Raw genomic sequence first — 26,401 nt, forward strand, 5'->3', positions numbered from 1 at the left:
CACCCCCCAAGACCGGTCTTCATTTCCTTGGTCCAGGTGGGCTCATCCACAAGGCAGTGGTGGAAGCGTAGGAAGAGATGCGCTCCCCATCTTTTCAAGGGTGCTGTTTCTGCAGCAGCCAACAGGCGAATGGGAAGCGGAGCCCCTCTGGTGCTGAGGCTCTGGCTGGGTCCATGTGTCGCCACAAGTGGGTGGGTGGGGGGCAATTAACCCTTTCCTTTCAGAACAAGAGCAGGCAATGCCCTGACCTTTGACAAGGACCTGATGCAATACCAGGGAACTTGCAGGAGGACCAGTAAGAAGGGGAGTTTATTTTGAACCATTTGATCCAAAAATAAAAAATATACACAAGTTGAGCACAAGTAAGAAGTTGGGGTTTAAGCCAGCTCGTGATGTCCTGCTATTTGCTTGACTCACAGTGCAAGCAAGCCCAGCTCAAAATACTGGGCTGCACTGCAAATCCAGGATCGCGTGCCTGGAAAAGTCCTCTCTGGCTCAGGGGAGGCCTGGCGCACCATGGGGAGTGTTTTTATCTGTGCAGAAGGGGGGTTGGATGCGCAGGACTATCCTGAGTTCAGTGAAGGAGGCGAGGTGGGTGGAGGGTCCCCGCCTCAGGGGAGGCACGTTGTAATGAAGACGCTGAGCCTGCGAGGATCCAGAGAAGCTGCGTGGAGGGCGATCCACCACGGACAGGAGGAGGGGCTTCCACGGGGGTGGATTACCCGGCATGGTTCCCAAGGGGCCATGCCTGAATCCATCAGTGAAGGGAGGGCAGGGCAAAGGCTGCCCGGTCATCCGTGAGCTGCAGGCAGAAGTACTCGCATTCAGAGAGAGGAAGGCTCTCTCGTAGTCCTGCTGGCTGCAAACCACATCCGGTCTCCGGGACACTACAACCCTATATACCAGCTACTGTGGAACATGGGCCACAGGGTGCTGCTGCACTTATGCCCTACAGGTGGATTTTCAGGGGATGGATGAGATGGTGGACAGGGAGCTGGAGGAGAAGGAGCCTTGTTCAGATCCAGCTTGGCTCTTCTGATGTTCTCGTGGTTTCCCTGGCCTTAAAAATGGACAGGTAGCCTGTTCCAAAGGGATGTGAATGGATGTCCATCCACCAGCAGCACCCAGTTGCCATTAAGGAAGGCAAATCAACACCAGGTGCGCGTGAGGCCTCTCCAGGTGCTTGGTCGGCTCTCACGCAGGTCAAGAGGGTTTTGGGGAAGGAGGCACGTTCAGCCGCTTCCGTGCCTCCCCTGCTCCATCCTCTCCCGTCTCAACTGCACAGTCCGAACGGGGGTGTGCCCAGGAAGGCCGGCCAAGGCCCGACTTGATCCGGAACCTGCCAGTTGTCTCCTGGCAATGCATGAAGGCACTTGCAGGGTGGGACGCTACTCGCTGACCCAGGATATCAGCACGCAGATTATTTTAGGGGAGGGAAACAAGTACAGGAGGGAGGAGGATGGGAGGGGACTGGCGTTAGGAAATCTTCAGTCTGCCCTTTGTCCTGCTTCTCTCAGTGACCTGGAATTCAGGGCTCCCAGCGAAGTTTCCGAGGGCTGCAGTTTTCCAAAATCACTGGAAAAACCACCAACAGTCTTGCTGGTTGCTGCAAGGACGCACTATCAAGTTGTGGTCCATCCCGTCCACTGGGATGGTGCCTCACACAAGGCTTGGATCACATCACTGTGAATTCACCCCATTGAACGCTGATAACCAATTCTGTCTCACAGCAGGTGAAGAATTGCTGCTGTTGGAGAAAATACTAATGCTAATATTAATATCAATACTAATGCTAATAGCGTTTCCACTCACTTTGGTAATTACCAAAGATGAACTTCTTTGTGTGTTATACATTTGTGTCTCATTCACGCATTATACTTGTTGGTGAATAATTACTTCCCATATCTAATGTCTGGACCAGTTTCCAAAAATGTATAGTTTTGTGTACTGCACAAGTTCAATGCACCTTGCTTTTATTGCATGATGGAAAAACAGATACTTCAGTTTGCAGGATAGGTTCTCGTGAGCGTGAAGAAAAGGACAGCAGAAACAGCCGTAATGCAAGGCCGAATGCTTGCTGAAAAACGAGTATCGTCCTGCTGATTCAAGGGAAGGCCATTCCTCCGTTCCGTCCACCAAAGATCCTGCAAAAGGAAAGAAAGACATCCTCATTCATTCTCTGTAGCAAGCACATCTCAGTTTCAAAGCAATGAAGCAGTCAATTGCCACATTAAAAATGGAAAGTCACTTAAACTTACTGCTTAACATGTGATCTTCTAGAGTCTTTAAGAACAAGAAGTGAAGAGAGTGGAGACATGACAGGTGTGTACAATATTATGCATGGCGTGCAGAGAGTGGATGAAAGATATTTTTCTCTCACTGTGTCAGGTCCAGAATATCTATAGCTGGAGCACCAGGACCAGGGACGATGGAGATCTCAGCATGATGCAGTAGGGCTAGAAACAGCTGCAAAGCCAGGAACAAGCAAGATTCAGCTACTGAAAAGGCACAGCCGAACCAGAGGAAAAGCGGAGTAGGAATCGGAAAGAGTCAAGACATGGGAGAAAGCATTGTCTAGAAGCAGGCAACAGCCTGCTCAGGGGAATAAAGCAGCCACCGCAAAGACCCAAGCCGCTGTGCTCAAGATGGAGGAGTCTGCTGTTGGGCCTTCCAGAGCTCCCACCTGCAATCGCATCGTCTCCAGGCCTTGCGAGTCCCTGTAAATCTGCCCCAGTCCCACAGGAGGACCCTGTGGCTTTTCACAGGGACCCCACCAGGGGGAGCTGTGCCATTCGTGTGGATTGTGCTAGACTCTGATGGAGTCCCCTCATGAAGCAGGTGGTTGGGAGATTCAGCAGAGATGAAAGGAAGGATACAACACATCGGCACCGGCTGTCATCTTGGTTTCCAGCTCTGGTGGCTTGAAAAGGAGATGGGCATGATGCGTTCATAGGGAATGTGGCTATCGGTGGTCCAGAGGGTTACAGGCCACATCTTATATCAGAAGCAACCTGTCTGTGCTCACCAATTGCTGCAGGGCAGGTATGGAATCAAGTTCCTGCACTAGTGTTCTACCTGTGGGTTTCCCACAGGCACCTTGATGCCCAGAGAACTGGGCAAGGTGGGCCTTTTGTCTGATCCAGGTAGCTCTTCTTATACTCTTTGGATGCTTTCTTCAGAGAAGCCTATTTCTTTTTTTTCTGTGTGGGTCACTCGGAGTACACTTTTTCTGAGAATGAGTCATATAAGTATTGATTCATAGACCGGTTTTCTTTTAGCTCATTTAGGACACCTTTTGGGATGGAACCTTCCCAAGATACGTTGCATCTCTGCACTGAAGTTGTTGAATGAGTTAATAAGGACCACAGGACATTCGGAGAGGTGGATCTGGATGAAGCTTCTCCCGGGAACAGGCCTCATAGACAGGTTTATCCATGAAGGCTGTCACTAATTTAAGGTGTGTAAATTTTACCGGGAAAAATCTAACAGAGTGACTCCTTGCTAGGAAAACCAATATTTTCCCTCTTTTTAAATCCTTTGCTTTTTCTCTGTACTCTTTATTTAGAGTCATTTCAAACACAGTAATACTTAAATGCAAACTCAGGAAGGGGCAAAGTGCTTTGAAAACTCAGAATCTGTCTCAACAGTTCCACCTGCTGACCTTTCAGGTGCCAGCCAGAATGAATTCGGGGAAAGATCAGTTTTCTGTAATTCAACCTGTGGATTCTTCAGTGGATGTAACTGCAGAAATTCTGCAGACCTGTGGACCTTTTTAACTTGGGGAGTGGCATTTGCCCAAATACATTTTCATACAAATGCAAATTTACATGTGTGCATCAGTACGTGCACCTTTGCGAGCAAATGAAATTCTACAAGTTATCCAATCCTGTCAATGAGTGGATGAAAGGATGGAAGATATCTCACAATTAATGAAACAGAGATGAAATGGATTGGACACAATCTATACCTGCCTTCTTCTCCATGAGAAAGCTTCACGGATCTGGTTCCCATTTGTTAATGTGGTGCTGGGGACAGATTTAAGCTGCCCTCTCCAACCTGTTCTGCTTTATAAGATCAGTTTGTATATAGATACGTAGAAGCAGAGTGAGTCAGAAGGGGTCTCCCGGGCCATCTAGTCTGACCCCCGGCTCCAGTTGGCTCCACTCATGACATGCCCACCATGTGCATGTCCAGCCTATCCTCGAACACCCGCACAGATGGGGCCTCAACCACCTCCCGGGGAAGCCCATTCCACACCCTCGGGGTCCTGACTGTCAGGAAGCGCTTCCTGGCTTCCAAATTGAACCTTGGCTCCCTGAGCTTGGCTCTGTTGGAGCGCGTCCTGCCTTCCTCTGCAGGGGAGAACAGGTCTCTACCCACCTCCGTGTGACATCCCCTCACCTGGTCAGCAAGGTCTGTCTGTTCACACATAGAAACATAGAAACAGAGCAAGTCAGAAGGGATCTCCCGGGCCATCTAGTCTGACCCCCGGCTCCAGTCGGCTCCACTCATGACATGCCCACCATGTGCACGTCCATTTGAACAGCCTCACTACAAGCCCTGTCCCCTTGGTAGGCGTACTTGATGGAAAAGACAGACATTCTGGACAGCAATTTCCCTTTCACTAGCGGATGGGCAGTTATGGACAGTTCAACTAGTAATCCCTTCTTGGAGGAATTATTCCGCATATAGTTTTAGCACACGGTCTCTGTGACAATAAAGAAAATAAATAAGTTTATTTAAAATGGGGACTGTACAGTATTCAACCGCACTCAGCACGAAGCCACACTAGTTCAAACCCTTGGCAAAGATGCTGGCAAACTTGTTCAGGTTTTACCTGATGAATTCCCCCTTCCTTATACATCATGGCAACACGGTTGGTCTTTGCCGCATATGCCATTGGGAAATTTATCCAGGGGGCAGTGCGGGCCGTCTGCACACTTGCCCTGAACTTTTTCACAGTCCGCTCCATTTTCTATTTGGCTAAAGAAAGAAGAAGGGAAATATTAGCAGTCAAATCAGGTTTCATTGTTTTGCTCTAAACTCCTGGTTGTCTTCTACTGATGCTGTTGCACCACTGCCCAAACACAACAGCTGGGATTCCTCTGGTTGCCTCCTTGGCTTTTGGATGAACACCTGTGCTTTTCAGGGCTATATAATAGGGAACAATATCTAGGAAGAGTGAGATTCCAATACCCCTCACAGGAGATAAACTTATGCCCAGGCAGATCTTCCAAGTTTCATGGTGGTCACTTCTCTTGATGCTTTTGTGGAGACAATTCAGCCCCACTTTTCTAGATTACCCTTAAAAATGTGTTCTAGAAGGATCCTGTCACAGATCAGCAATACTTTCTTTTATGAATGGAACAGGAAAAAATGTTTTCCCCAAATTCTTTTTTTGCTCTTCCTTTGCTGTGGAGTTACCTTCTGCTACCAGGAAAGACCTCCATATGGTACTTTAGATAGAGTGGTGGTTGGCTCTTCAGCATGGGGTGGGTAACCCCTGTCCAAAGGAGATTATTGTTTCAAATAAGGTTGGCCATAAAAGCGTTCAAATTTCTAGGAACTGGACCTTCATATTCCTCAACAGACCAGCTTTTCCTGAACAGTGTGAATATCGCAGAGTAGTTTTTTGAAATTTTCCATAATTTTATGCAAATTCAGTCATAGAAAAATACATGAACTAATTTAAAAACATGCCAACCAAAATTAGGAATTTAGCCTAAGATATGAAGATACTCATGTTTGGGGGACTTGTACCTTTTTGGGAGTGTGAATTTGTGCTGCCCTGATGTTGTGTAGGTGTACATGAATGCCTTAGCACAAATCTGATTCCATCAGGGAGTAAACGATAGAATTAAAGGCACCTGCAATCTGTAAATCGTAGATGGAATGAATTTTACAGTTTGTACATCCTGCATTCCAAATAAGAAAGCTTAGATTTTACTGAAGAAAAAATTTCAATAGTAAAAAGGTTTAAGATCTTAATGGAAGGAGTACACACAGACAGAGGATTCCCCCCACACAAGGATGGATACAAACATGCATGCATGCACACCTATGAGCCAAAGTTAATTTAAAAAGCAGGAATAAATGTATCCTGCTAATCTAATTAGATTGTGTTTCTATTTTATCCAGGTCTTTTATCCAAGCCATGAGGCTGTCACACAGCATGACAAAGAGGTTGCGGTGCCTTCAGAATGTGGGTGGCCACTGTTTTAAAAATGCAAGCCTTCCTCGGGTGTGAACCCAGTGAACACAGCTTACACAACCCTCATGCAATGCACGGTTTGTTTTAAGGTAATGTGAGGGTTGCTGATCTCTTCGATATCCCAAGCTTGCTGGGGTCGTAGGTCACAAGAAAAGATTGGATATGCAAGTTGGCAGCTGTAGCGTGACCCCTGTCCCTCTATCTGCGCTTCTGACTTTGCCTTCCACTTTTAGCTTCTAAAATCATGCTCCCCTCCTTGAAACGGAATCATTTGGAAAGGTAATTCCTTGTTAATTTCTGAAAAATAAGCTCATCACTTCCCAACCTCCAAGGCTCGAATCATAAAGATTACTTCTCAATTTCTACAAATTCTACAAAATCATCTCAAAATGTACCAATGGATTATTTCTCAACAGAGAGTCAGCTGTGTCCCCCACAACACACCAATGTTTTCAGCTCAACATTTCATTGCTTATAAAAATGACATTTGCTGTACTCATCGTTTCACCATCCACTTGAGGACGTCTTAAGTTGCCACTTTTAAAGGTGACCTGATGATAATTTCCACAGGCATAGCAAGTCAAAAAGTGCTGGAAATAATCAAATTTACCTTTATTTTTTAAAGCTGATTTTTAAATTGCCATAATTGTAGGTTTCTGTCGCATTGGCTTGAAAGATAACAATGTACTTTAGAGAGCAATCCTATAATCCCAGGGCTATCCGGTAGCTCACCTTTCTCCCACCGAGGTCAGAGGTGGCGTTCCAACCTTAGAAAAGGGAGCCAAAGATCTCCCCCTGCCCAGATCCAGGACTTCTCACCACCAGCACGGGGACAACTGGTGCGGGCTGGTTCTCTCAGGCTGGGACATTGTCCTTGGAGAGGTTGGGGGTGGCCAGGATTAGAAGGAGACTGGAGAGTCTAGACTGTGCTTGTCCCTGAACTTCTTCCAGCTTCTTTCCCTCTCCTTTGAAGGATATTTACTGGATGGACTGAAAAGCTCATTGAGGGAGCGGGGGATGAAGAATGGAGAAAGGGAAATTCCCCTTGGCCAATCTTCCTGCCTCCCAGGTTTCAACCCAACAGTAAATAAGATGTTTGCAAATCTCTGAGTTTGGGGGCTTCCAGGCAACAGACGTGTCATCCATAGTGTTGCCCTTTTCAGAATCGTCGGGAAAGGCAGGCTCAGACTTGAAACACCAGGGCAAAATATGGAGATATGGAGAGCAGAGCCCTGTGTTGCTGTTATATACTGTCAAATCCTCTTCAGCTTATGGCAACCATATAAATAAATGCCCCCAGATGCCTGTCCTTGACAGCCCTGCTCAGATCTTGTAAACAAACACAATTCAGGCCTTTAGTGGTTATTAAGTGGGACCCAATTCCTGGCAAACCCGGACTCTGGGCCACTGCTTACTGGAATCTGTCAAGCTGAAAGCAGGAAATCCAGCACGTTTTCCACCCAAAGACGATTCCTCATACATGCCTAGTTAAGATGTGAGCCTCAGTTTCCCATTTCCTGGCTTTGTAGGAATTGAGTCAACATTTGACAGTCTTTATTATTCTGGTCTTAAACAATCAGTTACAAAACATGGACTTTCCAGTTGCCTTGTGTCCACAATGCCACAGTAACAGGAGTTGGTACCACTTAATGCCAATTCCCCCAGGCCAGGTGTGGACCACCTTGGATGGCTGGGCAGAGGGTTAATCAGGATTGCCATAGGGGTGAATTTCCTGCATTGACAGGGGGTGGACTGGATACCCTCCCCCATTCAGGTCCCTTGTAATGCCCTGCTTGTATTCTTTCCATTTCTGCAAGAATCACACTGGGGTATGTTGCCTACCTTTTACAGCAACTCCCGTTCGGGTTGCAGACTGTAGGTCTGATATTATAAGGAGGACAAACAGTATCAGGTATGCAAACACCCCTATATGTAAATACACACTGGGCAAAATCAACATCTTCTGTGGGAAAGCAGAGCCCTAAAGAAAGGAAGAAGGAAGTCACTTTTACTGCAAATCATCACCGTAGAAAATACAAGGTTAAGGATTGTGCATTTATTATTCGTTATATGCTGAGTTTCAGCTTCACTGAGGAAGACATTCCTGCCAGGGAAAGGCAAAGCTGGAAAAAGAAGTGGAAGACCAACAGGGATGGATGGATTCCGTAAAGGAAGCCACAGCCCCGGACTTCGCAAGAGCCAAGCTGGGCTGTCACGGAGAGGAAGTCCACTCCTGGCCACCCTAAGCCAGAGATGTCTGGATGGCACATGCCAACAATGTGGTTCCACCAGCCTTCTCTATGCCATGCACAGGCTCTGCCTGGTTGCAGCTTGAAACGGCGGCAGAAAACAGACACCAGTTTAGGAGCTGAGAGTGCAGAAACAGCTCTGCTGAACATTGCCCTTGGACACACCTGTGTGTGTGCTGAGCACACACAACCTGCAGACTACAGACCTCTGAATGGATTAATATAAGCAAATATAGACTGTGCACATACGTATCCAAAAGTGGAATTCTCGTACTCTTCTAAATTTGATCTCAATAAGGAAACTGCAGGGCAGTGAATTGAATGTGACTACAACTCTGTTTAGCATTTTACTCCCATCAAGAGCACCTTTACTCTTGGGTGGTATAGATGATTAATAGTAATCATAATGATGATGATGATGATAATAATAATAGTCTCCCATTGATCCCCAAATGTCAGACGACATCTAGGTTATCCTCCAGCAATTTGCATCCAGGACCCAACTCAACAAGTTAAGCAAGGAATCAGCCTTGTTCTGTGATGCTTTTTTTAGGCAAATAGTTAGGCAGGGTTTTACCGGCAGTGTTTCCCTCAATGGTGTGAGTATTTAAATGAAGAACAAAGTGGAACCCTGAATCAAATGGATCTCAGCGACCAATGTCCCATTTCCTAAGTTAAGACCAACGGTGTTGCCCTGGCTAGGACGTGCCAAATAATTGCCCTCCCGAGAGGCTATCTCCCCCACCCGTCTTTTCAACTCCCTTCTCCCAGGGGAATATGTGGCATATTGGGAAGCAAATTACTATTACTATTATTATTATTATTAATTTTGTGTACTGCCCATAGCCAAAGCTTTCTGGGCAGTTTACACAATAATCATGAAGTCAAACACTCAAGTCACCCATCCCAGTGCTGGCCAGGCCTGACCCTGCTTAGCTTCCGAGATTAGGCAGGATCAGGAAGCTGCGGGAGAGGGTTAATTCTCCTTTGACAGACCCAATTTGAATTAGCACCCCATACATTTCCACCAGAGTCAATGAATACGTCCGAAGCAGAAGCTACACAATTACTGTAACATGTACTTCCATTCTTATCACTCACAGCCAGATGATTGTCCAGACTGAGTCAAACATGTATATATTGTTGTACAAAGACTTACCCACATTCACAAGAGAAGGATCTGGTAGAGGGTATTTCTTCATTTTTAAAGGGTGTCAGGGTCTAAGCATGGGATTTTGTTTTTGCGGTTTAAATGGCCCACTTCTATTTCACCTTTCCTGCTTTTAAGCTTTAGGATGCTCCCTATTAACTCTCCAAAGGCTTACCCGGTTGCTGACAGCTCTTTGCTGGCTCACTTTCCCTGAACACAAATGCAGCTTATGGACCATTTTCTAGGCTAACATTTGTTCATTTTGACCCAGGGGAAGGAAACAGGCACAAAATTTTCAGCTGCTCCCTTCCCCAACAGAGCAGGTGAAATGCCATTTTCCTTATCTTACCTTGGTGAACTAAAAGAGCCCAGGGAAAAGCATACAAAATAACCCCCAAGTCCTTCATGGTAATTTCACTGGGAACCTCAGTGGCAGGCTGGATGACTCTGAGGATTTTTTTTTAATCTGGGGATTTATATAGCTCGAGAAAATCCGTTATCAATCGAGCGAGGGCTATTAGCTCAACTTGATCAAATGTGAAACAGAACTTCTCAACCAGATTATCAGTACTTATGCAAAAGGAAGAGGTGTATGAAAATGGCCTTGGAGGACTGTTTGACCTTCGGACAGAGTTTTCAAAACCACCCAGCACAAATTAATGCTAGGTGCACCATGATGATAATAAAGAGTTTGGGATGATTAATCACTTGGAAAATTTGATTCATAGGGCACACAGGCGCTGGGGAGAAAGAGATGAGTATGGCTTGCTATCGAATACCCCAAGTATCTTTATCTCCTACGGAATCTTCAAACACCGAAATTGTATAGGGCATAGCAACTACAAGGGAGCTTACTCATAATTAATTCCTGCTACTTTCTTGTTGTTGTTAGTTGCGAAGTCGTGTCCAACCCACCGCAACCCCATGGACAACACTCCTCCAGGCCTTCCTGTCCTCCACCCTCCCCTGGAGTCCACCCAAGCTCACACCAACTGCCTCAGTGACCCCATCCAGCCACCCCATCCTCTGCCGTCCCCTCCTTCTTTTGCCATCAATCGTTCCCAGCATTAGATTCTTCTTCAGGGAGTCCTGCATTCTCATCAGGTGGCCAAAGTATTTGAGTTTCAACTTAAGTAAGAAGGAGCGGGGCTGTGAGTAGGAGATTTTGAGTCAGAAAGAGCAAGGGGGCTGAAGAGGCCAGGACCGCTGTTGTCACTTAAGCTCTTGGCAAACTTCTCTATGTATTTATGTTTTTTTTTTTTTTTTGGATTTATATCCTGCCTTCTTCCTACAAAGGGCTCAAGGCAGCTTACATCATTCTCCTCCTCCATCTTATCCCCACAACAACAATCCTGCGAGGTAGGTTGGGCTGAGAGTCTGTGACTGGCCCAGAGTCACCCAGTGGGCTCCATGGCTAAGCAGGGACTAGAACCCGGATCCTCTGAGCCCCAGTCCCATGCTCTTAACCACTACATCACACTAGCTCTCTTGGTTGGCTTCCTATATGTTTCTGTTGGATGGGTGAATCCACATAGTGAATTCATGTATATGCAAGCGAATTGGTATTTTATTTCATGTTTTGAAGATGTGTAGGATATAAATCTAATAAATAAATAAATACCATACATAAATGCGATGCAAAGCAGCTCATGTGGAGGAAATGTATCCAATATACCAAAGGGCCTTTTAACAAAAAAGAGATCGAGTCGGATCTTGCTTTCGTTCGACTGGTGGAGACATCCCCTGACCAAAGTTCTCCCCCCGCCCCGCCGTTCGCCAAAATGGGGGACGATTCTCATCAGTCACCTCCCCTTCTGCAGCCCCTGACAGCACGTTTCCCAGTGCACTGGGGGATTCCCCGGTCCTGCAGAGGGCATAAGGAGTGGTAGGCAAGAGGTGGATCAGAGGCCTTCCCCCTTCAGCCAACCCTCCCCTTCCCCGTCAGGTCAGTGGAAGAGCTGCAATGGATCGGGTATCTGCCACAGGCAGAAGGATCCCCTCCAACCACAGGACAGCCGTGCAGATTCTAACATCATATTTGCACTGATGCCACTGATAAGCAAAATCAGCAGCTTCCATCTCTTAGTTCCAGTTCACTCATCTGCCCACTCCTTCCAAGCAGACCAGAACAAAAGGCTTCCTAACAAAAGCCTTTATTATGTTAAAATTGCCTGGCTAGGCTGGCTTTGTGATACAAAAGAAGCTTCTTGCAGAAGTCAGTACCAAAAGACACAAGCAAAGATGGGCTCTTAGCTACCAGGAAAGTACAGCTTGAGGATAGGAAGGTGATTCCAAAGCAAACACAGTTCCTCCATCTCAAATGGAAGTAGCTGGCTTTACCGTCAGGTGGTACCTGCTACCTGTGGGCCAATTGCTGGGCACATCTGGCAGTTCCTAGTCGGGCTTCCCATTTGAGCTCACATGGTTTGAGCCCAGCCTTCTCTAACTCCTCCTATTCCACAGATTCTTCCACTGAACCAGATGCTGACTGGCTCTCACTGGCCTCTTGGCTTATTTCTGGCTGTGTTTGTCTTGCCATTTCAGCTAAGAATTTCAACCCAGTCTCTTCTTCCAGCTCTGATTCAGAAACTGAGGCAGCGACTTTTGATGTGAACCTTGTCACTCATGTTGCAAATGGTATACACTGCTCTCCATTAAAACCAGTCATCTGTTCCTTCCTCCTACTCTTTGATGTGACTCTTTGTGCATTACGCCCCTGCTTTTGGTTCACAATATATCCCTTTCCATTCCAAAGGCAACTTAGGTCTTCATGGATCTGGCAAATATATGCAGGCACAGGCCTGGCTAATGTGAAATGGAATACTGTTTGGGAATCCTCCAGGGACCTATGGAAAAAAAATAAATTCAAATATACTAAATGAATGCTGGAAATCCTCTAAAAGCAAGGAACCCTCATCGCTGCACCACAGAATGCGATCAAGTCCCTTAAGGTTTGATATGTTCTTCCATGAGGCAAGGTTCAGGTGACTTGCCCATTGTTCCCCCTGCTTGCAGAATAATGTGCACACCTTTCAGTTCCATTAAAATCACCCATGTACTCCTAATTGTAGCCTCCATGCAGTAAGATCTATGACCTTAGCTCATTGTACCCAACTTGTAGTATGGGAACTCTTCAGCTTCTTGAAAATGATGCCCCAAAGAACCTAAGTTCAAAGATAAGCAGAGGCCAACTTGATCCATCCAAGTGTCCTTGAAGGCCTTGATTTGATTTCCAAAACTTCCTCTATTTTTCAGCTTCCTGTAACTAATACTCAGATCCGTCCTCCCTCTGAACTTGGAAATTCATGTAATCAATTTTCAATCATACTTAGGAATAGGAGATAATTTCATGCGATTGTATCTTCAACATTTATCCAAATCCACATATTTCTTAATGTTCAGTTCAGAAAGAAAGTACTAATACCACTGAAAGGAACTGAAAGACAGATTTGTTCATTCAGGCCCAGGGCTTTGAAAGCTTAGCTCCTGGAAGTCTGGGTTTGAATCCCTGTGCATTCAGTCATGTTTACAGTGCTCAGTTAGGGTAATTGTCTCTTCCCCCACCTCCCTTGGCAATCCCTGCAACTTTAAAGGTAAGAAGGATCACTGCCTTGCCGTGGCGAAGGGGGTTTCTTAGCTCAATGAAGCTATGAGCTAAGCCGTGCAGGCCACCCAAGACAGACAGGTCGTAGCAGAGAGCGCTAACAAAACGTGATCCACTGGAGAAGGAAATGGCAACCCACTCCAGGATCTTTGCCATGAAAACCCCATGGACAGTACCAAAAGGCAAACAGATATGATGCCGGAAGATGAGCCCCTCAGGTCAGAAGGTGTCCAGTATGCTACTGGGGAAGAGCAGAGGGCTAGTACTAGTAGCGCCAGAAAGAATGAAGCGACTGGGTCAAAGCTGAAAATACACTCAGTTGCTGATGTATCTGGTGGTGAAAGGAGAGTCCGATGCTGCAAAGATCTATACTCAATAGGAACCTGGTATGTACACGATCCATGAATCAAGGTAAGCTGGATGTGGTCAAACAAGAGATGGCAAGACTGAATGTCAACATCTTAGGAATCAGTGAACTAAAATGGACAGGAATGGGTGAATTTAATTCAGATGACCAACAGGTATACTACTGTGGGCAAGAATCCCTCAGAAGAAATGGAGTAGCCTTCATCGTCAATAAAAGAGTAGGAAAAGCAGTACTGGGATACAATCTCCAAAACGATGGAATGATCTCAGTTCGAATCCAAGGCAAACCATTCAACATCACAGTAGTCCAAGTCTATGCCCCGACCACTGATTCTGAAGAGGCTGAGCTTGACCGGTTGTATGAAGGCCTACAACACCTTCTAGAATTAACACCCCAAAATGATGTCCTTATCATCATGGGGGATTGGAATGCTAAAGCAGGAAGCCAAAAGATAACCGGAATAACAGGCAAGTTTGGCCTTGGAGTACAAAATGAAGCAGGGCACAGGCTGGTAGAATTCTGTCAAGAGAATACAATGGTCATAGCAAACACTCTTTTTCAACAACCCAAGAGACGACTCTACACATGGACATCACCAGATGGTCAACACAGAAATCAGATTGACTATGTGCCGTGCAGCCAAAGATGGAGAAACTCTATACTGTCAGTAAAAACTAGACTAGGAGCTGACTGTGGCTCAGATCATGAGCATCTTGTCGCAAAATTTAGGCTTAAATTGAAGAAAGTAGGGAAAAGCACTAGGCCGCTCAGGTATGACCTAAATCATATCCCTGATGAATATACAGTAGAGGTGACAAATAGATTTAAGGAATTAGATCTGATAGACAGAGTGCCTGAAGAACTATGGATGGAGGGTCACAACATTGTACAAGAGGCAGCAACTAAAACCATCCCAAAGAAAAAGAAATGCAAGAAAGCAAAATAGCTGTCTGAGGAAGCTTTACAAATAGCTGAGGAAAGAAGGGAAGTGAAAGGCAAGGGAGAAAGAGAAAGATACACCCAATTGAATGCAGAATTCCAGAGAATAGCTAGAAGAGATAAGAAGGCCTTCTTAAATGAACAGTGCAAAGAAATGGAAGAAAACAATAGAATAGGGAGGACCAGAGATCTCTTCAAGAAAATTGGAGATATGAAGGGAACATTTCAAGCTAAGATGGGCATGATAAAGGACCAAAATGGCAGGGACCTAACAGAGGCAGAAGAGATTAAGAAGAGGTGGCAAGATTGCACAGAAGAACTGTACAAGAAAGAGCTGAACGTCCCTGATTCCCATGACGGGGTGGTCACTGACCTCGAGCCAGACATCCTGGAATGGGAAGTCAAATGGGCCTTAGGAAGTCTGAGCAACAACAAAGCTTGTGGAGGCGACAGTATTCCAGCTTTGCTATTCAAAATCCTAAAAGATGATAAAGTAAAAGTGCAACACTCAATATGCCAGCAAATTTGGAAAACTCAACAGTGGCCACAGGATTGGAAAAGGTCAGTTTACATTCCGATCCCAAAGAAGGGCAATACCAAAGAATGTTCAAACTACCGCACCATTGCGCTCATTTCACACGCTAGCAAAGTTATGCTCAAAATCCTACAAGCTAGGCTCCAGCAGTATGTGGACCGAGAACTACCAGAAGTACAGGCAGGATTTCGAAGAGGGAGAGGAACTAGAGATCAACTTGCCAACATACACTGGATCATGGAGAAAGCTAGGGAGTTCCAGAAAAATATCTACTTCTGCTTCATTGACTATGCTAAAGCCTTTGATTGTGTGGATCACAACAAATTGTGGCAAGTTCTTAAAGCGATGGGAGTACCAGACCATCTTATTTGTCTCTTGAGAAACCTATATGTGGGTCAAGAAGCAACAGTGAGAACTCCACATGGAACCACTGATTGGTTCAAAATTGAGAAAGGAGTTTGGCAAGGCTATATACTGTTGCCCTGCCTATTTAACTTACATGCAGAGCACATCATGCGAAAGGTGAGGCTAGATGAATCACCAGTTGGAATTAAGATTGCCAGGAAAAATATCAACAAGCTCAGATATGCAGCTGATACCACTCTAATGGCAGAAAGTGAAGAGGAACTAAAGAGCCTCTTGATGTGTGTGAAGGAGGAGAGTGCAAAAGTTGGCTTGAAACTCAGCATTAAGAATACTAAGATCATGGCATCCGGTCCTCTCACTTCCTGGCAAATGGATGGGGAAGAAATGGAGGTAGTGACAGATTGTATTTTCCTGGGCTCCAAGATCACTGTAGATGGGGACTGCAGCCAAGGAATTAAAAGATACTTGCTCCTTGGGAGGAAAGCTATGACGAATCTAGACAGCATGCTAAAAAGCAGAGACATCACCCTGCCAACAAAAGTGCGTATAGTCAAGGCCATGGTTTTCCCAGTTGCAATGTATGGCTGTGAAAGCTGGACCATAAGGAAGGCTGAGCACCAAAGGACTGGGGCCCTTGAATTGTGGTGCTGGAGGAGACTCCTGTGAGTCCCTTGGACCGCAAGGCGATCAAACCAGTCAGTCCTAGAGGAGATCAACCCTGACTGCTCTTGAGAAGGCCAGATCCTGAAGATGAAGCTCAAATCCTTTGGCCACCTAAGGAGAAGGAAGGACTCCCTGGAGAAGAGCCTGATGCTGGGAACGACTGACGGCAAAAAGAGAAGGGAATGGAAGAGGTTGAGGTGGCTGGATGGGGTCACTGAAGCAGTCGGCGTGAGCTTAGGTGGACTCCAGGGGATGGTGGAGGACAGGAAAGCCTGGAGAAATGATGTCCATGGGGTCGCAATGGGTCGGATGCAACTTCATGACTAGCATAGCATAGCAGATAGGAAGTAAATACAACATGGTCCTTTCCATACCAGTAATAGCTGCATCTATTCAGTCTGGCTGGTGCAGAATGCGATTCTGTTTTTATTCATTGGTAAGAATTTTCCAAAATTTGCAAATTTCTTCATATGCAGGAAAGAAAGGACTTGAGATTTTTAAAAAAATCAGATTTTGGCTACCAAATGTATCCATCTTTATTTGTTCCTTTATATCCCAGTAACTGCTAATATTATAGTCTCATAGCGTAGTAGAGTTGGAAGGGGCCAAGAAGGCCATCAGGTCCAACCCCTGCTGGTGCAGGACACTGGTTTACACCATCCCACGCTAACGGCTGCCCAGTTTCTTCTTGAAGGCCTGTAGTGCAGTAAACCTCACAACCTATTCACTGGTTCCACTATTTTATTGCTCTGACAGCGAGGAAACATTTCCTGATATCTAGCCGGAAGCGGGTTGTTGCAACTTGACCGTGTCCCGCACTCCGGCATAAGCAAGCAGACATCTTGGCCTTCCTCTTTGTGACAGCCTTTGAGGTGCTTATAGAGGGACATCATGTCCCCCTCAGTCTTCTCTTCTCAAGGCTGGACATGCCCAGTTCCCTCAGTCTCTCCTCACAGGGCAATTTCCAAACCCTGGCCCCTTTTTGTCACCCGTCTCTGAACCCTTCCTAATTTCCCTGCATCTTTCTTAAATCTTGGTGCCCAGCACTGGACACCGTATTCCAGGTGAGGTCTGACGAGTGAGGAGCACAGGGGAACCACTACTTCTCCGGATTTGGAAGCAATGTTTCGGTTAATGCATCCCAAAATAGCCTTTGCCCTCTTTGTGGCTACACCACAGTGCTGGCTCATATTTAGCCTGTTTTCTACGATAACTCCAAGGTCTTTTTCTTTTCCAGTCCTATGGAGCCATGTTTCCCAGCTTGTATCGATGCCTTTGGCTTCTTTTTCCGAGGTGGAGGCCGTTCATTGAGTGTTCTGCACCTCCTGAAAGATTTGCTTCTCACAACCAGGGTCAGAGGGGCTTGAGCTGAGCATCGTGTCACTTCAGAATGTACTTATACGAGGGTTCCTGCAGCCCCCCAGACACTCCCTCCTTCCCCTCTCCAAGGTCCACTTTCTGAGCTCAGAGGGGCAGCTAGCATGGATTCTCCACACCGGCTGTGAAGAAGCGGGGATGGGGCAGTTCCCCAGCTCTCATTTTCAGAGATCAGAGAGCTGTCTCCAACCTCAGAGGGCAGAATCCACGCCGTCCCGAGTCATGGGGTGATCCTGGCTTCTAGATGAGGGGCAAACAAGGATGGAAGGACTGGCTCTTGGATCTCAAGTTCCCCACCCCTGCTTTGCCTGAGCTCTCCCGGGAGATGAGTGGGCCAAGGAGAAAAGGCACGGGGAGCAAGAAAGGAGCAAGATGTGCCTGTGAGGAGAAAGGCAGTACACCATTTTGTGCTGTGCCTTCAGAAAACAGCAAAAACAGGACTCCTCCTTTCCCACCAGCTTTCTGTCTAACCTGAGAACTGCCAAGCAAGCACACTGCTTCATCGGCCCACGTGTCCTTGAGCAAGTTCTGGGACTTGTGGCAAAGCAGGTGAGTGAAGATAATCCTGGTAACTTTCGCCTTCTCTTTACAGGGTTGAAGAATACATCACTAAAAACAGTAAGGCAAGCGGTACTGGATTATTACGTATATGGTGGGCATGTCATGAGCGGAGCCGGCTGGAGCTGGGGGTCAGACTAGATGGTCGGGGAGTCCCCTTCTGACTCGCTCCGTTTCTATGTTTCTAGATACCAGAAATGAGAAAACTGTTCAGGGAATGGTTGGGCAACTTAACACCAATGAGAAGCCACGCATAAGGGATGGCATAGGAACAGAGCGAGTCAGAAGGGGCCTCCCGGGCCATCTAGTCTGACCCCCGGCTCCAGCCGGCTCCACTCACAACATGCCCACCATGCGCATGTGTAGCCTATCCTTGAACACCCTCACCGATGGGGCCTCAAACATCTCCTGTGGGAGGCATATAAATTTTTTAAATAAATTAGAAATGTGGTAGGCAGGTTAAGCTGACTGTAACATGAATCTGGATTAATAATTTCCTTAATTCTTTCTCTTCATTGTGGAAGCTGTAAGGTTTTTACCCATGCCTGCACTATCTTTTTCAGGACGGGCGTCTGAAGAACTGAAGGGTGAAGCAGTAGTAAGAGATGGCACCCAAGCCCCTTTTAAACAAAAGACAAAAATCAAATACATTTCTGCGGATGACACCCTAGAGAAGTCAAATGCGAAATTGCCTATTAGCCAGTAAAATACGCAACTTGCATTTGTGAACAGTCTCTGTGCCTGAGGCCAGGAAATCAGCCAACGTACCAAGAGTTTAATGAAGTTAGATAGGAACCAGGAAATTATGGGTTGGACAATTTAATATCTGATCTGGATAAACTGATATAAAGCATGAGCAGCGCTCATTATTCCTAAGTATGTGGAAGAACAAGCCTAGCCTCTGGAAAGGTAAGTCCATTCTCATTGATACTTCAGCATTTCTTAAGAAAGGTAATAAGGATGTGGATAGGAGAGATCCAATAATAGTATACTTGGAGTTATCCTAGTTGCCGTCTACTCATAGAATGAAAGGACAGACACCTTCAGGATTGTCAACCGGTTAGAAACCAAGAATCAGAGATGTTTCCTTATCTCCTTATTCAGGAAACTTCTGGACATTTGCACATTATATTCTGCTTATATTGCTCTTTTTCTTCAGAGCTTTGCAAAAGATAATGAGCAGAGAAAGCTGCTTTAAATCAAGTGACATTAATGACCCATTCAGCCCAGTATTGCCTACCTGGACTTTCAGCTGCTCCCCAAAATCTCAAGAGGAGGTGCTTTAAATCACCTTCTACTTATCACTTTTTCTTGGAGATTCTTGAGATAGAACCTAGGACCTTCTGCATAGGGTGGGATCTCCTGTGGAACTATAAGGTCCTCTTAAAGATCATAAGAAAAGCAACGCAGGGTCTGATCAAAGCTGCTTGTCATCTGGCCAGATGATTCAAACATCCTTTGCTTTTGGTAGCAATCTGGAAAACCAGGAACCATGTGAGGTCAAGGATCACCTACTGGTATAATAGCTGGCAGGAGGGAATGGACCAGCATCACCCACTGGCATGGTAGTTTGAGGAGAAGGACCGGCCAGAAAAAAAAAAAACCATACTTTCATTCTTATTTATCCATTTATTTATTTAGAGTCTTTGTATGCCGTCCCATTGCTTTTAGCCTCAGGACGGCTCACATAAATAAATAAACATGATACAAAATAAAATTAAAATCCGGAAACACACTGGCTGCACAATTAAAACCTATAGATAAAAAGTGTTGTTAAAATATTTTTTAAATAAAAAGGTCTTAGCCTGGCACTGAAAAACAAATAACGACAGTGCCAGGCGGACCTCTCTGGGGAGCGCATTCCACAGATGGGGTGCCACCGCAGAGAAAGCCCTCCTCTGTGTACCTAGCCTTCTGATGTCTCCCATGGAGGGCTCTCGGAGGAGGGCCTCTGCCGCCGATCTCAGGGGGCAGGAGGGCAAATATGGAAGAAGGCATTCCTTTAGGTAACCAGGACCCAAGACGTTAAGGGCTTTATAGGTGATTACCAATACCTTGAATTGAGCCTGGACTTCGATGGGAAGCCCGTGGAGCTGGTAGAGAACTGGAGTTATATGAGAATAATGCCCAGTCCCCGTCAGCAACCTGGCTGCTCTGTTTTGCACCATCTGAAGTATCCGGACCGTCTTCAAGGGCAGCCCCACGTAGAGCGCGTTACAGAAGTCTAGGCGGGAAGTCACCAGCGCATGTGTCACCGTCGCCAGGCAGTCGTACTCCAGGTAGGGGCGCAGCTGATGGATCAGCTGAAGCTGAAGGAAGGTGCTTCTCGCCACCACTGTCACCTGAGCTTCTAGAGACAGTTCAGGGTCAAGGAGCACTCCCAAGCTGCGAACCCTGTCCCTCAGAGGGAGTGCAACCCCATTTAGGAAAAGGCCCGTCCCCCATCCCGAGGCCCGAGCCACCCACCAACAGGACCTCCGTCTTGTCTGGATTGAGCTTCAGTTTATTGGCCCTCATCCAGCCCATTACCTCGGCCAGGCACCGGTTCAGCACAGCCACCGCCTCACCTGGATTGGTGGAAAACGAGAGGTAGAGCTGGGTATCATCAGCGTACTGATGATTCCGCAGCCCACACCTCCTGATGACCTCCCCCAGTGGTTTCATGTATATGTTGAAATTTTTTATTTAAATAAAAACATACTACAAAAGTTACAAAAGGCACAAAAAGTGCAATGTTACAAAAATAGAAAAGTACCCCATCCATTATTTACAAGGTGTCAAAATGCCAAATGTACACACATTTACAGGATTCCCAAACTTTACAAATCAAATTTACAGAAAGAACGTTCTACAGACTTCTCCTTGATAGGTTCATGCCATGCGTCTCACCAAAATTTTCCATGTATGAGCGGTGTACGTACATTACGTGATCGGGGCATGAGCCCCACTCAACCATGGCCACAATTTCCTCCACCGACTGGGCGGCATCCTCCCTTTTTCCTCGCGGCTCAACCAAAAGATCTTCTCTTGTTGAATAGCAAGGGGGACAAAATAGACCCCTGCGGTACCCCATGGCATAGCTGCCTTGGCACAGAGGTAAAGTCCCCCAGCTCCACCTTCTGGAATCAGTCGTCAAGGTAGGAGCAGAACCACTGCCAAGCAGTGCCTCCGACCCCCAATCCCGCTAGCCTATCCAGAAGGATACCATGGTCGATGGTATCGAAAGCCGCTGAGAGGTCCAGGAGAACCAACAGGGATGCACTCCCCCTGTCCTTCTCCCTGCACAAGTCATCGTACAGGGCGACTAAGGCAGATTCAGTGCCATACCCGGGTCTGAAGCTGGACTGAAATGGGTCCAGATAATCAGTTTCATCCAAGAGTGCTTGGAGTTGTCCCACCACCACCCACTCTAGCACCTTGCCCAGGAACGGGATGTTGGCCACCGGTCTATAATTGGCGGCCATCTCTGGATCCAGGGATGCCTTCTTTAGGACCGGCCTAACCACTGCCTCCTTTAGAGAGGTGGGCATCTGGTCGTCCCTCAGAGAGGCATTGATGACCTCCAGAATCCAGGCACCAATCCTGTGTTTGCCTTTGGACAGTAGCCACAATGGGCAAGGGTCCAGTAAACAGGTGGTGGGACATACTTGTCCAAGCACCTTGTCCAAATGATCAGGCCACAATAACTGAAACTCATCCAACAATATGTGACCAGATGGTAACATTGGCACATCCCCTATGAAATCTGAATCACTAGTGGAGTCCAGCTCATGACAAATCTGAGTGACTTTCTCCTTGAAGTGCTGGGCAAAGTCATCACAGTGGGTTATCGAGTGTGGTACAGGATCTTTCTTGGGGCCTGGATGTACCAGCCCCTGTACCACTTGAAAAAGCTCATCTGGACCGCATTGTCAGGAGGCAATGGAAGTGGAGAAGAATTTCTTCTTCGCCGCCCTCACCGCCACAGCATAGGCTCGATAATGAGCTCTTAAGTGTGTTCGGTCAGATTCATCCCGAGATTTTCTCCACCTACGCTCTAACCGGCTCCCAACCCGCTTCATTGCCCATTATTCAGGTGTATACCAAGGAGAAGAACGGGCTCTGCCAGGCGGGAGAGGATGCTTAGGAGGGATCATGTCAATAGCTCTGGCCATTTCCCCATTCCATAGTTCAACCAGAGCATCAACAGGAGTGCCAGCTTTATCAACTGGAAATTCCCCCAGAGCTTTCAGGAATCCATCCAGGTCCATCCAGCTCCGAGAGTGGACCAAGATAATACGGTCCACACCCTTACAGAGGAAAGGGCCGCCATCGAGCTCGAAACTCACGAGGAAGTCATCTGACCATGAAAGGGGAGTCAAACATAAATTACTCACCCTCAGATCAGCCTCTTCCTGCCCCGTTGAGAAAACCAGGTCCAGCGTGTGTCCACGTTCATGGGTCGGGCCTGTGACATGTTGAGACAGCCCCATGGCCATCATGGAGGCCATGAGGTCCTGAGCCACCCTGGTCAGAACAGTCTCGGCGTGGAGAATGAAGTCCCCCAGGACCAGCATCCTGGGGGTCTTCAACACCAGGTCCGAGACGATCTCCGTCAGCTCAGGCAGGGAGTCTGATGGGCAGAAGGGTGCACGGTACACCAGCAGAATCCCCAATCTGTCTCAGTCGCCCAGCGCCAGGTAGAGGCACTCTAGACCCGGTCTCAAGAGAACAGGAAGCCCCACAAGGGTTAATGAAGCCCAATGAACTAAAGCGACCCTCCCTCCCCTCCCCTCCCCTCTGGGCATGGCTGGAGCTGGACCAGATACCCAGGCAGACACAGTTGAGAGAGGGACACATCCCCCCCCCTCCAGCCCAGGTCTCTGTGATGCAAGCCAGGTCGGCCGCCCCATCCACAATTAGGTCGTGGATGAGGGATATTTTATTATGGACCAACCTGGCATTAAGTAACAGCACCGTCAGGCCCGCGGGGTGGTTGATAAGCCTACCTGGAACCTTCCAGCTGGGGGATTAACCAGAAGGAGGGACAGGTGTCAACCATCTGTCTCTCCTTCTTCTATACGGACACGTTAAACCCCCAACGCCATAACGACCATTGCCCAAAACGCCCCCAGTGGCAGCTCCCACGTGCTCCCCAGGCAACCCCATGGAAGCAGCCAGGTGTGAATCCATTAAAACATACAAAGTAAAATCTAGATTGAAATACATTATGTTATACGTAATACATAATACGTCGTTATTTGTTTTTCGGTGCCAGGCTAAGACCTTTTTATTTAAAACTTATTTTAAGTGTTAATTTATTGGCTATTTGTAGGATTTTAAAATTTTTAAGCCGAGATGCACCGGGTTTTAATATTTTTATTGTATAACTTTGTTTTTGTTGTAAGCCGCCCCGAGGCTTTGTTCTGATGGGGGCGGCATAAAAATGCTTTAAATAAATAAATAAATGCAATTAAAAACAATAAAACCCCGCAACCACCCGACCACTGAGGCCCACCCGACAGCATCTATGGCCAGCCCAGCCCCCAAACGTCTCCGAACGGCCCTAAATGGCATCACTGCCCTTAAAGCTGTGGCCCCTCTCATGCTGCCTGCCCCCAGTCCAGCGCAGCTGCCCCCACGCTGGGGGGGGCAGGAGCAGGGCATGTGGAGCGTTTACCGGTAGGTGGGGGCCCCGCAGGCCGGCAGCGTCCTGGTCCCGGTCCTGCGGTGGGCGCCGGCCATCCCTCGGGCAGGGTCTCGGGCAACCGCGGTGGCGGTGGGGTCCTTGTGGGTGGCGGCGGTTGGCCGGCCGTCCCTCCCCTTCTTCAGGCTGAGCTCAGAACTTCCCTCTCTTAACTGGGCTGAATTTCAGCTGATCCTGTTGATCTATCCGTGTTTCCAGTTTTGACCTTCCAGCAGCTTACCTGGCTTGGGTGAAAGAGTGCAAAAGAGCCCGTGACGTAACTCCCAGGAAAACAACCATGAAGTTCCTGTGGCTTCTCACTTGGGTTCTTCAGCTGATCTTCCTGATTCCTCCCGGTAAGTTATTAAGCATAATCAGTGACCAAGAATAGGAGCTTGTGATCCAACAGTTGGTCGAACTCTGCCACATCAGACTGTGGCTCCATGTAATACAGGGCTGGGGAAACCTTTGAGGCCCTGCTGATGTCATGAAGCCCCTGGTGGTCAGGGTCCCCATTTATTTATTTAGAAAATTTCTATGCCGCCCCATTCGCCGAAGCCTCGGGGCGGCTCACAACAAAAATCAATTAAAATAGTATAAATTAACAATATAAAATAAGTTAGCAATATAAAATATTGTTTACCTGCATACAACAATCAGGGCAGGTGAGGGGCAATCAAAGCCTTGTGAGTGGGCAGGTAGAAGCCAGCTCATCCCACAAGCGGCTTTGCCTACCTGTTGCTTCTCCCGGTCACTCAGGCCAGTGATTGTGGGACGGTGGCTTTCTAAAGGTAGTTCCCAGAGGCAAGGGCATCCTTGGCCTCAGCAGCTGGTCGTGGCCTTCTAGGAAGTCCTCAAGCAGGCCACAGAAGGAGCAGGTTCTCCTGATTTCTGCCCTCCAGAGTCAGCATTCTACCATAGCAGCTAATATTCCTTTTCATGAATTCCTCTTACTCCCTCTTAAATCAGTCCAAACATTGCTGAAGATTGAGTAAGCGAATGCCATGTGCTCAATAGAAGAGCAAAGGATTTGCTGACCTGATTCTACTGCTCATCTATTTCAGTAAGTAACTTTCAGTTATAATATTCAAGGTTTAGACTCAGTTCACACAAAAAGAGGAATCTGAAAAAGCCCCTCCTGTGTGAATTCCACACAGAAATGGTGCTATAACCGCCTGGATGCCCCTTCTCACACCTTTCCCTGTTCCAGGATGAGTGAAGACACAGAAGTGGTTGGAAATGAAAGAGGCTGTTCTTCTTGGCACACTTTCAAAGGTTGGGGTGGCACCAACTCTTTGGATGAGGACTGGGAGGGCTGGGGAATGGGAAGGGTGGACAAGGAGATGGTGGGGGAGCGTCGGGGTCAGGACCCTCCTGCAGTTGGAGCCGAGGAGAGAGTTCCAGTCGCTCCCTCTGATCAGCACCCCAGGCTCCTTCCCATTGGCCTGGAACAAACCACCCAGGTTTGCAGTTCTCTGCTTCTCTATATATCCAATGCTTTACTTGTTTGTTTAGCCGCAAAGTCATGCCGAACCCATCACAGCCCCATGGACAACATTCCTCCAGGCCTTCCTGTCCTCCACCATCCCCCAGAGTCCACCAAACCCCACACCCACCACCCCAGTGACTCCATCCAGCCACCTCATCCTCTGCCATCCCCTTCTCCTTTTGCCCACAATCGTTCCCAGCATCAGGCTCTTCTCCAGGGAGTCCTTCCTTCTCATCAGGTGGCCAATGAGTTTCATCTTCAGGATGTGGCCTTCTCAAGAGCAGCCAGGGTTGATCTCCTCTAGGACTGACCGGTTTGATCACCTTGCGGTCCAAGGGACTATGACCACGTGTCCTCTTGACAAATTCTACCAGCCTGTGCCCCGCTTCATTTTGTACTCCAAGGCCAAACTTGCCTGTCATTCTGGTTCTCTTTTGACTTCCTACTTTAGCATTCCAATCCTCCATGAAAGGGACTTGCTATCTGCCCAGATGGCAAATGCAGTTCAATGTAAGCCTGTGTGGAGTGATGCATTTTGAGGGGGCAGGGGGGGGGGACACAGCTTCAAGTACGCACTGATGGGATCTGAGCTAACAGGGACTGGGCAAGAAAGAGGTCTTGGAGTGGTGGTGGGCAGCTTGATGAACTTGTTAGCCGGTGCTCAGCTGCTGTGAAGAAGGCAAACACCATGCTGGGCATCATTAGAAGAAGAATAGAAAATAGCACTGCCAAGATCTTACTTCCCTTATACAAATCCACTTGTGGGATATTGTGTTCAGTTCTGGCCACCTTTCTAGAAAAAGGATATTAGTGAGTTGGAAAAATACAGAGAAGGACACTGAAAATGATCCGGGGACAGGAGCAGCTCCCCTGTGAAGAGCGGCTACAGCAACCGGGACTGTTCAGCTTTAAAAATGGCAAGGATGGGGAGACATGGCAGACCGGTTAAAATAATGCTTGGAGTGCAGGAAGTGGAGAGGGAGACCATGAAGCTGATGGGTGAGAAGTTGAGGACAGATCAAGGCAAGGACTTCTTCATACAGCGTATAGTCAGGCGATGGAATTCAGCTCCATGGAAGTGGCGACGGCCACCAATCTGGGCGGCTTTAAAAAGCGATTGGACAGGCTCAGGAGGGAGGAGGCCATCCGTGGCCACTAGCCTTGCTGGCCGTGTGCCACCCCCTTGCCCAGAGGTGACCTGCCTGCGTGCCCCGGTTGCTGAGGAGCT

Source organism: Varanus komodoensis, unplaced genomic scaffold (genome assembly GCF_004798865.1).
Source record: "Varanus komodoensis strain SLA01 unplaced genomic scaffold, ASM479886v1 scaffold64, whole genome shotgun sequence".
Lineage (NCBI taxonomy): Eukaryota > Metazoa > Chordata > Lepidosauria > Squamata > Varanidae > Varanus > Varanus komodoensis.